A 13,978-nucleotide genomic window follows, 5' to 3' on the forward strand; every position below is an offset into this window, starting at 1 on the left:
TGGCAACTGGTCCCATCACTTCATGGGAAATAGATGGGGAAACAGTGGAAACAGTGTCAGACTTTATTTTGGGAGGCTCCAAAATCATGCAGATGGTGACTGCAGCCATGAAATTAAAAGACACTTACTCCTTGGAAGCAAAGTTATGACCAACCTTGATAGTATATTGAAAAGCAGAAACATTACTTTGCCAACAAAGGTCCGTCTAGTCAAGGCTATGGTTTTTCCAGTGGTCATGTATGGATGTGAGAGTTGGACTGTGAAGAAAGCTGAGCACTGAAGAATTGATGTTTTTGAACTATGGTACTGGAGAAGACTCTTGAGAGTCCCTTGGACTGCAAGGAGATCCAACCAGTCTATTCTGAAGGAGATCAGCCCTGGGATTTCTTTGGAAGGAATGATGCTAAGCTGAAACTCCAGTACTTTGGCCACCTCATGCGAAGAGTTGACTCATTGGAAAAGATTCTGATGCTGGGAGGGATTGGGGGCAGGAGGAGAAGGGGACGACAGAGGATGAGATGGCTGGATGGCATCACGGACTCGATGGATGTGAGTTTGAGTGAACTCCGGGAGTTGGTGATGGACAGGGAGGCCTGGCGTGCTGCAATTCATGGGGTCACAAAGATTCAGACACGACTGAGCAACTGAACTGAACTGATATTTATATTATTTATTAGTTTACACATGCATAGAACATTTCTAGACAATATTTTCAATAAACTTAACAGTTGCTTCTGAGGAGGAGGGATCGATGAATTGCTTATCTGGCAATAGAAGGAGACTTTCCTTTCCTTGCATAACCATTCTATATTATTTGGATTTCTATCATTGACATGTATTACTCTTTGTATTAATAAAAAGATACTTTAAAGCTCCAGGTAGCAGAGAAGTCAGAGAAGCTGTGCACAGAACTGTACTTCCCAGGACCCAGGCATCTCAGTAATAATAGACCTATTGCTCAAGCTACAGGTAACATTGCTACAAGTTAAAAAGTGATTGATTAATTATAAAAGATGCACAGAGTCAGAATAATATTATACTGCTGTAGGATATCATTTATTCAAAGAGTTAATTCTAGAATCAATGATCTAATATCTTTATACCAGGCTGTAAAGATAGAAAAGTTATATTCATTACATATGTTCCAGAAAAACAAAATACAGTTTAATAAATTTTTTAATTACTTCAATATTATATCTGGTCTCCTTTATTGGAGGGCAAAGACTCTGATTTCAAGGCATAATTAGAATAAACTGTGGGAACTATATAGTGATGTTCGAGGACCACAGAAACAAAAGTCAGAGTAATTCTTTTCCGAGCCAGTTTAATATAAAAATTTATTTTCCTAACAAATTTACACTTGCTTCATGGAAAAAGATCTCAGTAAGAAGGCAGAGCTTTGGCATATTCTTGATAACTCCTTAAGTTTCAGCACTCCAAACGTGTACTTGTACCCGTAATTTCACGTGAACTTTATTTGGGCCACAAAGAAATTAAGGCTCGCAGTGTAGCTCACCTGAGAATGACATATTCATTCACTCACGCTTTTTTGTTCTGAAAACATTTTGCCATTGAAGAGTACATTTTTAAGGTATACGATGATGGTACATTTGACCTGTGAAAGGTAAATAAAGCAGTTAAGGGTGTCATTGCAATTTAGATGTAGTTACTCCATCAAGAAGGTTCCTGAAAAACCTCTCACAAGTAAACGACCTGTCATTTCATAACTGGACTTTCAGTTTAATTTACTATCCTTATAAAATGGGGAGAAGAGTCAATAGCTTCAGAAAAAGAATTTAGTATACAGATTCTAGGGGTTAGATGCTATAAAATCAACCGAAATTAAAAAGCATTTGACTAAATAGTGCTAGGTCTACTATATAATGTTACTTAAAAGATTAATATGTATACTGTATTTTTAGTTATATAATAGAGAACACAAGTACATTATAATTGTAAAAGAAACAGATTAGGGTAATTATTGGAGTCTAATAACCACTTGATGTTTTGTTAAGTCATCTCAACCTTCCTGTTGATGCAAAAAATATATTTTCTGATATTTCCTGTTTAACAGACTTGTCAATCAACACTTTTCTTGCCCCCCACTTTCCCTGACGAAGTCCCACTTTATCTTCTCCCTACATAGATTAGAACACTTCTTTTTCACTAGGCTTCAACAATAAAACCAAGTTAAAAAGTTATTTCTTGAGTAGTATTTATTTGTAAAACCCTATACTAGGCTCTGTAAAACACCACCATCTTTTAAAATAGCCTCAAGTCTCCTAATGAAAGGATACTAGGGAAAATCTACCTCATTCCTATTAAGATGATTCTTGTCATCTGAGCACTTAAGCACCTATCAGATTCACTCACCTGGTAGAGCCGGAATTAAAACATACACATGGACAGGTAAAACAGCCAAGAACAACAAATTAGATTTAACAAAGTGGTCCTTAGCCTTAAGTAACCAGAGGTTATAAACAATAAGAGAACCATTTTATTCTTCAAAATCCTTAAGAGACTGAGGAGACACCAGGAAGAGGAATCATGAATGAGAAATGAATTAAAAACAGGAAGATGTTTTATAAGCTAATGTAACGAAGAAAAATCCCTTCTCTCACCATCAAACATAGACCATTAGGAACTAGGCAAGTACCCTTCAATTGAAGAGATGAAATATTTTCGATAGATATTAATCTTAGAAGACATCTGCACACCAGTAAGAAAGAATGTCCTCTATAAAACAAACACAACAAATAAACAGAAGCCTCAATTAATTGAGTCAGGAGGACAGAAGAGGGAGCTCTCGGACCCTGCAACAGTAGCAGAGCTCAACTGGAAGGAAAAAAAGACTCTTTTCCTAGCAAGAGATCTCTAGTCTTTCCCATTCTATTCTTTTGCTCTATTTCTTTGCACTGATCGCTGAGGAAGGCTTTCTTATCTCTCCTTGCTATTCTTTGGAACTTGGCATTCAAATGGGTATATCTTTCCTTTCCTCCTTTGCTTTTTGCTTCTCTTTTTCGTAGCTATTTGTAAGGCCTCCTCAGACAGCCATTTTGCTTTTTTTGCATTTCTTCTTCTTGGGGATGGTTTTGCTCCCTGTCTCCTGAACAATATCACCTCTGTCTATAGTTCATCAGGCACTCTATCAGATCTAGTCCCTTAAATCTATTTGTCACTTCCACTGTATAATTGTTAGGGATTTGATTTAGATCATATCTGAATGGTCTAGTGGTTTTCCCTACTTTCTTCAATTTAAGTCTGAATTTGGCAATAAGAAGTTCATGATCTGAGGTCAGCTCCCGGTCTTGTTTTTGCTGACTGTATAGAGCCTCTTCATCTTTGGCTGCAAAGAATATAATCAATCTGATTTCAGTGTTGACCATCTGTAGTGATGTCCATGTGTAGAATCTTCTCTTGTGTTGTTGGAAGAGGGTGTTTGCTGTGACCAGTGCATTCTCTTGGCAAATTCTGTTAGCCTTTGCCCTGCTTCATTCTGTACTCCAAGGCCAAATCTGACTGTTATTTCAGGTGTTTCTTGACTTCCTACTTTTGCATTCCAGTCCCCTATAATGAAAAGGACATCTTTTTTGGGTGTTAGTTCTAGAAGGTCTTGTAGGTCTTCATAGAACCATTCAACTTCAGCTTCTTCAGCATTACTGGTCACGGCATAGACTTGGATTACCATGATGTTCAATGGTTTGCCTTGGAAACAAACAGAGATCATTCTGTTGTTTTTAAGACTGCATCAAAGTACTGCATTATGGACTCTTTTGTTGACTATGATGGCTACTCCATTTCTTCTAAGGGATTCTTGCCCACAGTAGTAGATATAATGGTCATCTGAGTTAAATTCACCCATTCCAGTCCATTTTAGTTCACTGATTCCTAAAATGTCAAGGTTCACGCTTACCGTTTCCTGTTTGACCACTCCCAATTTGCCTTGATTCATGGACTTAACATTCCAGGTTCCTATGCAATATTGCTCTTTACAGCATCAGATCTTGCTTCCATCACCAGTCATATGCACAACTGGGTACTGTTTTTGCTTTGGCTCAGTCTCTTCATTCTTTCTGGAGTTGTTTCTCCACTGATCTCCAGTAGCACTGGGCACGTAACAACCCTGGGGAGTTCATCTTTCAGGGTCTGATCTTTTTGCCTTTTCACACTGTTCATGGGGCTCTCAAAGCAAGAATACTGAAGTGGTTTGCAATTCCCTTCTCAGCTGGACCACATTTTGTCAAGAAAATTAGAGATACCAAGGGAACATTTCACGCAAAGATGGGCTCGATAAAGGACAGAGATGGTATGGACCTAACAGAAGCAGAAGATATTAAGAAGAGATGGCAAGAATACACAGAAGAACTGTACAAAAAGATCTTCATGACCCAGATAATCACAATGGTGTGATTCACTGACCTAGAGCCAGACATCCTGGAATGTGAAGTCAAGTGGGCCTTAGAAAGCATCACTATGAACAAAGCTAGTGGAGCTGATGGAGTTCTAGTTGAGCTATTTCAAATCGTGAAAGATGATGCTGTGAAAGTGCTGCACTCAATATGCCAGCAAATTTGGAAAACTCAGCAGTGGCCACAGGACTGGAAAAGGTCAGTTTTCATTCCAATCCCAAAGAAAGGCAATGCCAAAGAATGCTCAAACTACCTCACAATTGCACTCATCTCACACACTAGTAAAGTAATGCTCAAAATTCTCCAAGCCAGGCTTCAGCAATAGGTGAACCTTGAACTTCCTGATGTTCAAGCTGGTTTTAGAAAAGGCAGAGGAACCAGAGATCAAATTGCCAACATCCACTGGATCATAGAAAAAGCAAGAGAGTTCCAGAAAAACATCTATTTCTGCTTTATTGACTATGCCAAAGCCTTTGATTCTGTGGATCACAATAAACTACGGAAAATTCTGAAAGAGATGGGAACAAGAGACCACCTGATCTGCCTCTTGAGAAATTTGTATGCAGGTCAGGAAGCAACAGTTAGAAATGGACATGGAACAACAGACTGGTTCCAAATAGGGAAAGAAGTTTGTCGAGGTTGTATATTGTTACCATGTTTATTTAACTTATACTCAGTACATCACGAGAAATGCTAGGCTGGATGAAGCACAAGCTGGATCAAGATTGCTGGAAGAAATATCAATAACCTCAGATATGCAGAAGACATGACCCTTACAGCAGAAAGTGAAGAAGAACTAAAGAGCCTCTTGATGAAAGTGCAAGAGGAGAGTAAAAAAGTTGGCTTAAAGCTCAACATTCAGAAAACTAAGATCATGGTATCAGGTCCCATCACTTTATGGCAAAAAGATAGAGAAACAGTAGAAACAGTGGCAGATTTTATTTTGGGGGCTCCAAAATCACTGCAGGTGGTGACTGCAGCCATGAAATTAAAAGATGCTTACTCCTTGGAAGATAAGTTATGACCAACCTAGATAGCATATTAAAAAGCAGAAACATTACTTTGCCAACAAAGATCCATCTAGTGAAGGCTATGTTTTTTCCAGAAGTCATGTATGGATGTGAAAAGTTGGACTCTAAAGAAAAGTGAGGGCCGAAGAATTGATGCTTTTGAACTGTGGTGTTGGAGAAGACTCTTGAGAGTCCCTTGGACTGCAAGGAGATCCAACCAGTGCATCCTAAAGGAAATCAGTCCTGAATACTCATTGGAAGGACTGATGTTGAAGCTGAAACTCCAATACTTTGGCCACCTGATGCGAAGAGCTGACTCATTTGAAAAGACCCTGATGCTGGGAAAGACTGAAGGCGGGAGGAGAAGGGGATGACAAAGGATGAGATGATTGGATGGCATCACCAACTCAATGAACATGAATTTGAGTAAGCTCCAGGAGTAGGTGAAGGACAAGGAAGCCTGGCATGCTGCAGTCCATGGGGTCGCAAAGAGTTGGACACAACTGTGCGACTGAACGGAACTTCCTTGCTGGAACTCAGCCAATAAAAAGCCATGGACTCTGTTTACTACAGTCCTCTCAACTTCCTCTTCCTCTCAGTAAGAGCACTCTCTTTCCCTTGCCCTGTTGGGACTTGCCGGTGGATCGCTATGGTCTTAGCTCTGTAGCTCAGTCACGTCCAACTCTCTGTCCATGGAATTCTCCAGGCAAGAATACATGAGTGGGTTGCCATTTCCTTCACCAGGGGATCCTCCTGACCCAGGGATTGAATCCAAATCTCCTGCATCTCCTCCACGGGGAGGCGAATCCTTTACTACTGAGCCACCTGTAACCAACCCCAAATAGCAATTTTCTGCTCATCTCAAAGAAGTGGCAGTTTGATTTTTTTAGGTCAACATTTTCGTGGCTTTATAGGGACCATCAAAGACTCCCAGCGGCTCCAGGGCTAGTGAACAGGTGCGACATCCACACTGTCCCCTCACCTAAAAGGCTTGCCTTGTCAACCCTGGAGTTTAAAGGCACATCTTTCTCCTGGATCCGAACTTATTCCCACTTTGCATCTGAAGCTCTTCAGGCTTTATTTGGGTCTACTTTAAGGTTTTGTCATTTCTGGTTAAGGCCCTGCTCTGTATGCGAGTGTTCATGTGGCACTCAAGTGTGAGTTTGAGATCAGATTATTTCAACTGAAACTGGCCAAGAAGCATTCAGTCCTTTCCTTCAGCAACAGAGGTGTTTCAGTGAAATTTCACCATTTTTCAGTCTTTACCCTGTTCCTTTGGAATAGGGGCTATTCTATGGGAACTGACTGAGAATGCTGTAGTCTGGCTTCTCTGGGACCAAACTGTTCCCTTCAAAATGGCTCGTATTAAGCCTGCAAGTTGAGTTGTTTCAACTGTTTAAGGTCTTTGAGCTGTAAGTTTAACTGCTTAAAAATTATTCTTTTACTCTGGAGAAAAATCTCTGAGAAATGAGATTTCAGTTATCTAAAATTTGAGGGTGCCCCCCACCACCAAGATTCCCTGACAGCTCAGACGGTAAAAAGTCTGTCTGCAATGTGGGAAAACCAGGTTTGATCCCTGGGTGGGGAAGATCCCCTGGAGAAGGAAATGGCAACCTACTCCAATATTCTTGCCTAGAAAATCCCATGGATGGAGGAGCCTGGCAGGCTACACACCATGGGGTAGCAAAGAGTCTGACAGGACTGAGCGACTTCTCTTTCACTTTCCCCTTCCCCTACCACAAGGGACTGCAGCTGACTTTTAAATGCCTTGACCAAAAATAGTGCCATTGCTCCTTCTAAATCTTAGATCCAGCCTTTTTGTAACTCTTAACCCTTTGAGACAGTCAGAGGATGCCCAAGGCACTTGCCTCTTGCCTCTTTTGACCGGCAATTGACAAAAGGAAACACCATCTGATATTGTAAAGATCTTACTGTTCTATTAACATTAAAAATAACCATGTCTTGGTACTTCTCTGGTAGTCCAATGGTTACAACTCCATGCTTCTACTGCAGGGGCTCAGGTTTGAACTCTTGCTGGGGAACTAAGATCCCCCATGCCACACAGCATGGCCAAAAACAAAGAAACAAGATTGGTAGAACAGTCTTTCACAGTGCACTCTTAGGAGACTTACGCATCACACCTTGCAACCTAGAGGTTTTCTCTACTGAAAATGGCATAGCCAGAGAGACTCTCTTCAACCTTATTGGTACTGCTAACCAACACTGGTTAAGATATATCCATCTGAATGCAGAGTTCCAAAGAACAGCAAGAGATAAGAAAGCCTTCCTCAGTGATCAATGCAAAGATTAATACAAAGAAATAGAGGAAAACAGTAGGATGGGAAAGACTGGAGATCTCTTTCAAAAAATTAGAGATACCAAGGGACTATTTCATGCAAAGATTGGTACAATAAAGGACAGAAACGGTATGGACCTAACAAAAGCAGAGGATATGAAGAAGAGGTGGCAAGAATACACAGAAGAACTATACAAAAAAGATCTTAATGACCCAGATAACCACAATGGTGTGATCACTCACCTAGAGCCAGACATCCTGGAATGCAAAGTCAAGTGGGCATTAGGAAGCATCACTAAGAACAAAGATAGTGGAATGATGGAATTCCAGTTGAGCTATTTCAAATCCTAAAAGATGATGCTGTGAAAGAGCTGCACTCAATATGCCAGTAAATTAGGAAAATTCAGCAGTGGCCACAGGACTGGAAAGGTCAGCTGTCATTCCAATCCCAAAGAAAGGCAATGCCAAAGAATGCTCAAACTAACCTCACAATTGCACTCATTCAAGGCACTGGCACCCCACTCCAGTACCCTTGCCTGGAAAATCCCATGGACAGAGGAGCCTGGTAGGCTGCAGTCCATGGGGTCACCAAGAGTCGGACACGACTGAGCTACTTCACTTTCACTTTTCACTTTCATGCCTTGGAGAAGGAAATGGCAACCCACTCACTCGAGTGTTCTTGCCTGGAGAATCCCAGGAACGGTGGAACTGGTGGGCTGCCATCTAGGGGGTCACACAGAGCCGGACACGACTGAAGTGACTTAGCAGCAGCAGCACATGCTAGCAAAGTAATGCTCAAAATTCTCCAAGCAAGGCTTCAACAATACGTGAACCAAGAACTCCCAGATGTTCAAGATGGATTTAGAAAAGGCAGAGTAACCAGAGATCAAATTGCCAACATCTGTTGGATCATAGAAAAAGCAAGAGACTCAGAAAAACATTTATTTCTGCTTCATTGACTATGCTAAAGCCACAGTCGCAATGAATTGTGGAAAATTCTTAAAAGAGATGGGAATACTGGACCACCTGACCTGCCTCCTGAGAAATTTGTATGCAGGTCAAGAAGCAACAGTTAGAACCGGACATGGAACAACAGATGGTTCCAAATTGGGAAAGGAAAATGTCAAGGCTGTATATTGTCACCAAGCTTATTTAACTTATATGCAGAGAACATCATGTGAAATGCTGGGCTGAATGAAGCATAAGCTGGAATCAAGATTGTCGGGAGAAACACCAATAACCTCAGATATGCAGATGACACCACCCTTATGGCAGAAAGTGAAGGGGAACTAAAAAGCCTCTTGATGAAAGTGAAAGAGGAGAATGAAAAAGCTGGGTTAAAACTCAACATTCAAAAAACGAAGATCATGGCACTCAGTCCAATCACTTCACGGCAAATAGATGAGGAAAAAATGGAAACATTGAGAAACTTTCTCGGGCTCCAAAATCACTGCATATGGTGATGCAGCCATGAAATTAAAAGATGCTTGCTCCTTGGAAGAAAAGCTATGACCAACCTAGGCAGCACATTAAAAAGCAGAGACATCACTGTGTCAACAAAGGTCCGTCTAGTCAAGGCTATGGTTTTGCCATTAGTCATGTACGGATGTGAGAGTTGGACCACAAAGAAGGCTGAGCATTAAAAAATTGATGCTTTTGAACTGTGGTGTTGGAGAAGACTCTTGAGAGTCCCCTGGAGTGCAAGGAGATCAAACCAGTTAATCCTGAAGGCAGTCCTAAATATCCATTGGAAGGACTGATGCTGAAGCTGAAATTCCAATTACTTTGGCCACCTGATGTGAAAAACTGACTCACTGGAAAAGACCCTGATGCCAGGAAAGATTGAAGGCAGAAGAAGGGGACGACAGAGGATGAGACGGTTGGATGGCATCACCGACTAGATAGACATGAGTTTGAGCAAGCTCCAGGAGTTTGTGATGGACAGAGAAGCCTGGTGTGCTGCAGTTCATGGGGTCACAAAAAGTCGGACGCGACTTAGCAACTGAACTAAACCAAAGCTGGTACTACCAATTTCCAGGGAATAGACTCTTGGATTCATGTGATACACCTAAAGTAAGCACCAAAATCGACTGGACCTACACATCATTTTGTAACCTGAAAGTAACGATTTCCTGGAATCAAAGCAGATAGTAACTGATGAGATGGCTTTCTCAACATATCCAGATGGGGCTGATGATGATGATGACATAACACATCAAATGATCTCCAATGTCCATGACCTTGATAATATATGAACTTCAGATAAAAGAGTCTGAGAGTTTTCATGCTTACTCTTCATTATTACTTAAATGTGGCCTTATTAGTTTCCAATATGACCACTTGCTCTTCCATAAGAGACACTATGGACAGAAAGGTCCATCCTGGCACTGAAGGACAACAAGCCTCTAACACTGGAAAACCTGACTCTTACTCATGATGCTTTCAGGTTGAGGTCTTCATCAAAAGGGAAAAATGTAAAGAAATTAATAAACAGAAATCTCATTCAAATACAGTCAAGACACCAGCAGGCAAAGCCCTCATGCCCTGCAACGACAGCAGAGTCCAAGAAAAAGAAGACAGACTCCTTCCCTGGCAAGGACTCAGCCAGTGAAAAGCACTGGACTCTGCTGTTTTGTAGCCACCCGCCTTCATTCTCCCCTGTATAAAACTGCTCTGTTTCCCTTGCTGAGTGGGAACTTGCAGATGGTTCACCATGACAATAGAGCCCAAATTGTGATTCTCTGCTGATTCTAAATAACGTCATTTTTGCTGGAGAACTACCTAGTAGTTTATTTGTTTTAGGTTAACACCTAGGGAAAAATGGCTTCCTGCCTGGCCACCGTAGATGGCTCAACAGCAACAAGACACAGATGGATTTCAACAATTAGAGATCCACATGTAAGATTAATTTGGACCTTCACACCACATATGAAAATGAAATCAAAATGGATAAAAGACCTAAATGTAAGAGATACTACTGTAAAACTTTTAGAAAGAAACACAGGTGAAAATCTTCTTCATCTTGAGTTAGGCAATGGTTTAGTAAAAGCACAGGCAACAAAAGAAAAAAATTAACATCAAAATTAAAAATTTTTCTGCATTAAGGACATTATAAACAAAACAAAATACAACCCGGAATGGGAGAAAATATTACAAATATAAAACTGATAAGGGTCTAGTATCCAGAATACAAAAAAATTCCTACAAGTCAAAAGAGAAATGACTCAAAAATAAGCAAATAACTCAAACATACATGTCTCTAATATATATACAAATGGTCAATAAACACATGAAAAGATGCTCAACACCATTAGTCATTAGATAAATTCAAACCAAAACCACAATGAAATACCACTTCATACCCACTAGGATGGCTATACTTAAAAAATATTCTGAAAAATGAAAAGTAACAAGTGTTGACAAGGATATGGAAAATACGGAATCTTCCTAAGTTTCTGTTGGTGGGAATGAAAAAAGTATGACTGCTGTGGAAAAGTTTGGCTGGCAGTTCCACAAAATGTTAAACATAGTTACTATGTAATGCTGAAATTCTGAGAAATTTGAGAGCTTAACTACACAAAAGTGTGTACACCAGTGTTAATAGCATCACTGTTCATTATAGACAGAAGGCAGAAACAACCCAATGTTCCTTAATTGAAGAATGGATAAACAAAAATGGTACATACATGTGACAGAGTATTGTTCAGCCTAAAAAAGGAAGAAGTACTCTTACATGATACAAGTAGGATAAACCTTGAAAACATGAAGCTAAGAGAAGCCAGTTTCAAAAGGCCACATATTATGTAGTTGCATTTATCTTTTAAATTTATTTGTAATTGAAAGATAATCACTTTACAATATTGTGTGGCTTTCTGCCACATATCAACATGAATCAGCCATAGGTTTACATATGTAATTGCATTTAGATTAAACATTCATTATAGGCAAATCAGTAGAGACTGAAAGTAGATTAGGGGTTGCCAGAGGCTGGGGTCTTGAGGGGGAAGGTAAATGACTAATGGGACAGGATTTCTTTGGGAGTGATGAAAATGTTCTAGAATTAGGCAGTGATATTATTTGCATGATGTAATTAATGGCACTGAATAACTGTACATAGTTAAAATAATAAATTTTTATGGGAATTTGATCTCAGTGTTAGACAGCAGACAGACAGACAACTGTGCTTACACATAATGCAAATCCACAAGAGTTAGCTTATTTTGAGGTTTCTTTTAAAATTAGAGAATAATATTTCTTCAATGATGAAATGCCTACTAGGAAGAACACTTACAGACTAGCAATTGAGAATGTTGCTGATTTACATTCATATTCTTTTTGGCCTCTAAACTTTAGTTAGTATTACACACAATTTATTTACTGTAGGTATACTGTGAAAGCACAAAGGATGGAAATAAATAAATAAAATCTAATTTTTGCCACTAGAGAAATTTCCTAGGTGTATTGATATCTAGACATATGTGCAAATATAACTTGCCTATTTGTGTTGAAATCATTGTAAAGATTCAGACCTTTGCTGGTTAAAACTTTGTTTTCCTCTGAAATAAAATTTATATTTTATATTTTTAAGCAATCTGTCTTGGGAAAACTTTGTCCTTTGTATATAACACTCTATGTAAATATATAAAGGTTATAATTTACAGTCTACATGTATCTGAAAGTAAAATGTTGAGCTGCATTAATACTGAATTTTTAGATGTTGAGCTAACCAGATTTCCATATCTATACCAAGAAAAACGTAGTATGATTAACATGAAGCACTCATAAAATGTCAGCTAAGTGCATAATACAACTTACATTACCAAGGGCTCTTTAAAAGAGCAACTTGCTTATGAAACACTTCTTATATAAAAAGGTCTTTTAAAAGGTCTTTATTGTAACAGCAGGTGAAAGATTTCTTTCATTTTTAACTACTATATTACTATTCAATAATTTCTATGTCATTATACATTGCCTAAAGACAAACTGAAGGTCATATAACAAAATTAAGTTTGAAGTAATTATGCTTGCTCTTTTCTTCAGAAATACATGTTTTTCTGGAACATTCTTCCTTTTTTGACGATCCAGCAGGTGTTGGCAATTTGATTGCTGGTTCCTCTGCCTTTTCTAAAACCAGCTGGAACATCTGGAAGTTCATGGTTCAAGTATTGTTGAAGCCTGGCTTGGAAAAACTTAGAAAACTAAGATCATGGCATCTGGTCCCATCACTTCATGGCAAATAGATGGGAAAACAGTGGAAACAGTGGCAGACTTCATTTTGTGGGGCTCCAAACTGACTGCAGATGGTGATTGCAGCCATGAAATTAAAAGACGCTTGCTCCTTGGAAGAAAAGTTATGACCAACCTAGACAGCATTTTAAAAAGCAGAGACATTACTTTGCCAACAAAGGTCCGTCTAGTTAAGGCTATGGTTTTTCCAGTAGTCCTGTATGGATGTGAGAGCTGGACTATAAAGCTGAGTGCTGAAGAACTGATGCTTTTGAACTGTGGTGTTGGAGAAGACTCTTGAGAGTCCCTTGGACTGCAAGGAAAGCCAACTAGTCCATCCTAAAGGAGATCAGTCCTGAGTGTTCATTGGAAGGACTGATGTTGAAACTGAAACTCCAATACTTTGGCCACCTGATGCAAAGAGCTGACTCATTTGAAAAGACCCTGATGCTGGGAAAGATTGAGGGCAGGAGGAAAAGGGGATGACAGAGGATGAGATGGTTGGATGGCATCACCAACTCAATGGATATGAGTTTGAGTGAACTCCGGGAGTTGGTGATGGACAGGGAGGCCTGGCGTGCTGCAGTCTATGGAGTCGCAGAGAGTCAGACACCACTGAGCGACTGAACTGAATTGAACTGTTCTTCAGGACCACCTCCAGTGTCTAGATGGCTCCATTTTCTTCCAGATAAAAAGCAACCCACAGGCAGCCTCCTTCCAGGTTCACTTTTATCTCAATTCAACATTGATGCTATAGACAATCACTTGAATGATTTTCTCACCTGCCTCACACATATCACCTCTTGAAACCCCATGGACTACAGCCCACCAGGCTCCTCTGTCCATGGGATTCGCCAGGCAAGAACACTGAAATGGATAGCCATTCCCTTTTCCAAGGATCTTCCCAACCCAGGGACTGAACCCAGGTCTCCCACATTGCAGGCAGAGTCTACCATCTGAGCCACTAGGGAAGCCTATATCATCTCTACAAAGCCCAGTTAGCCCTTTCTCCTTTCCACTTTCCTTTCTCTTTGGGA

General features: G+C 40.0%; 1 long non-coding RNA gene across 1 annotated transcript in view; it reads right to left on the reverse strand.

Annotated features, from left to right (window-relative positions):
- LOC133251008 (uncharacterized) overlaps positions 1-13,978 on the reverse strand; it is an 89,783-nt gene that overhangs the window by 70,204 nt on the left and 5,601 nt on the right. The window contains exon 3 of the long non-coding RNA XR_009737482.1: positions 1,517-1,615. This is a non-coding gene — a long non-coding RNA (uncharacterized LOC133251008). The remainder of the gene's footprint in view (positions 1-1,516; positions 1,616-13,978) is intronic.

This window comes from Bos javanicus, chromosome 7 (genome assembly GCF_032452875.1).
Source record: "Bos javanicus breed banteng chromosome 7, ARS-OSU_banteng_1.0, whole genome shotgun sequence".
Taxonomy (NCBI): domain Eukaryota; kingdom Metazoa; phylum Chordata; class Mammalia; order Artiodactyla; family Bovidae; genus Bos; species Bos javanicus.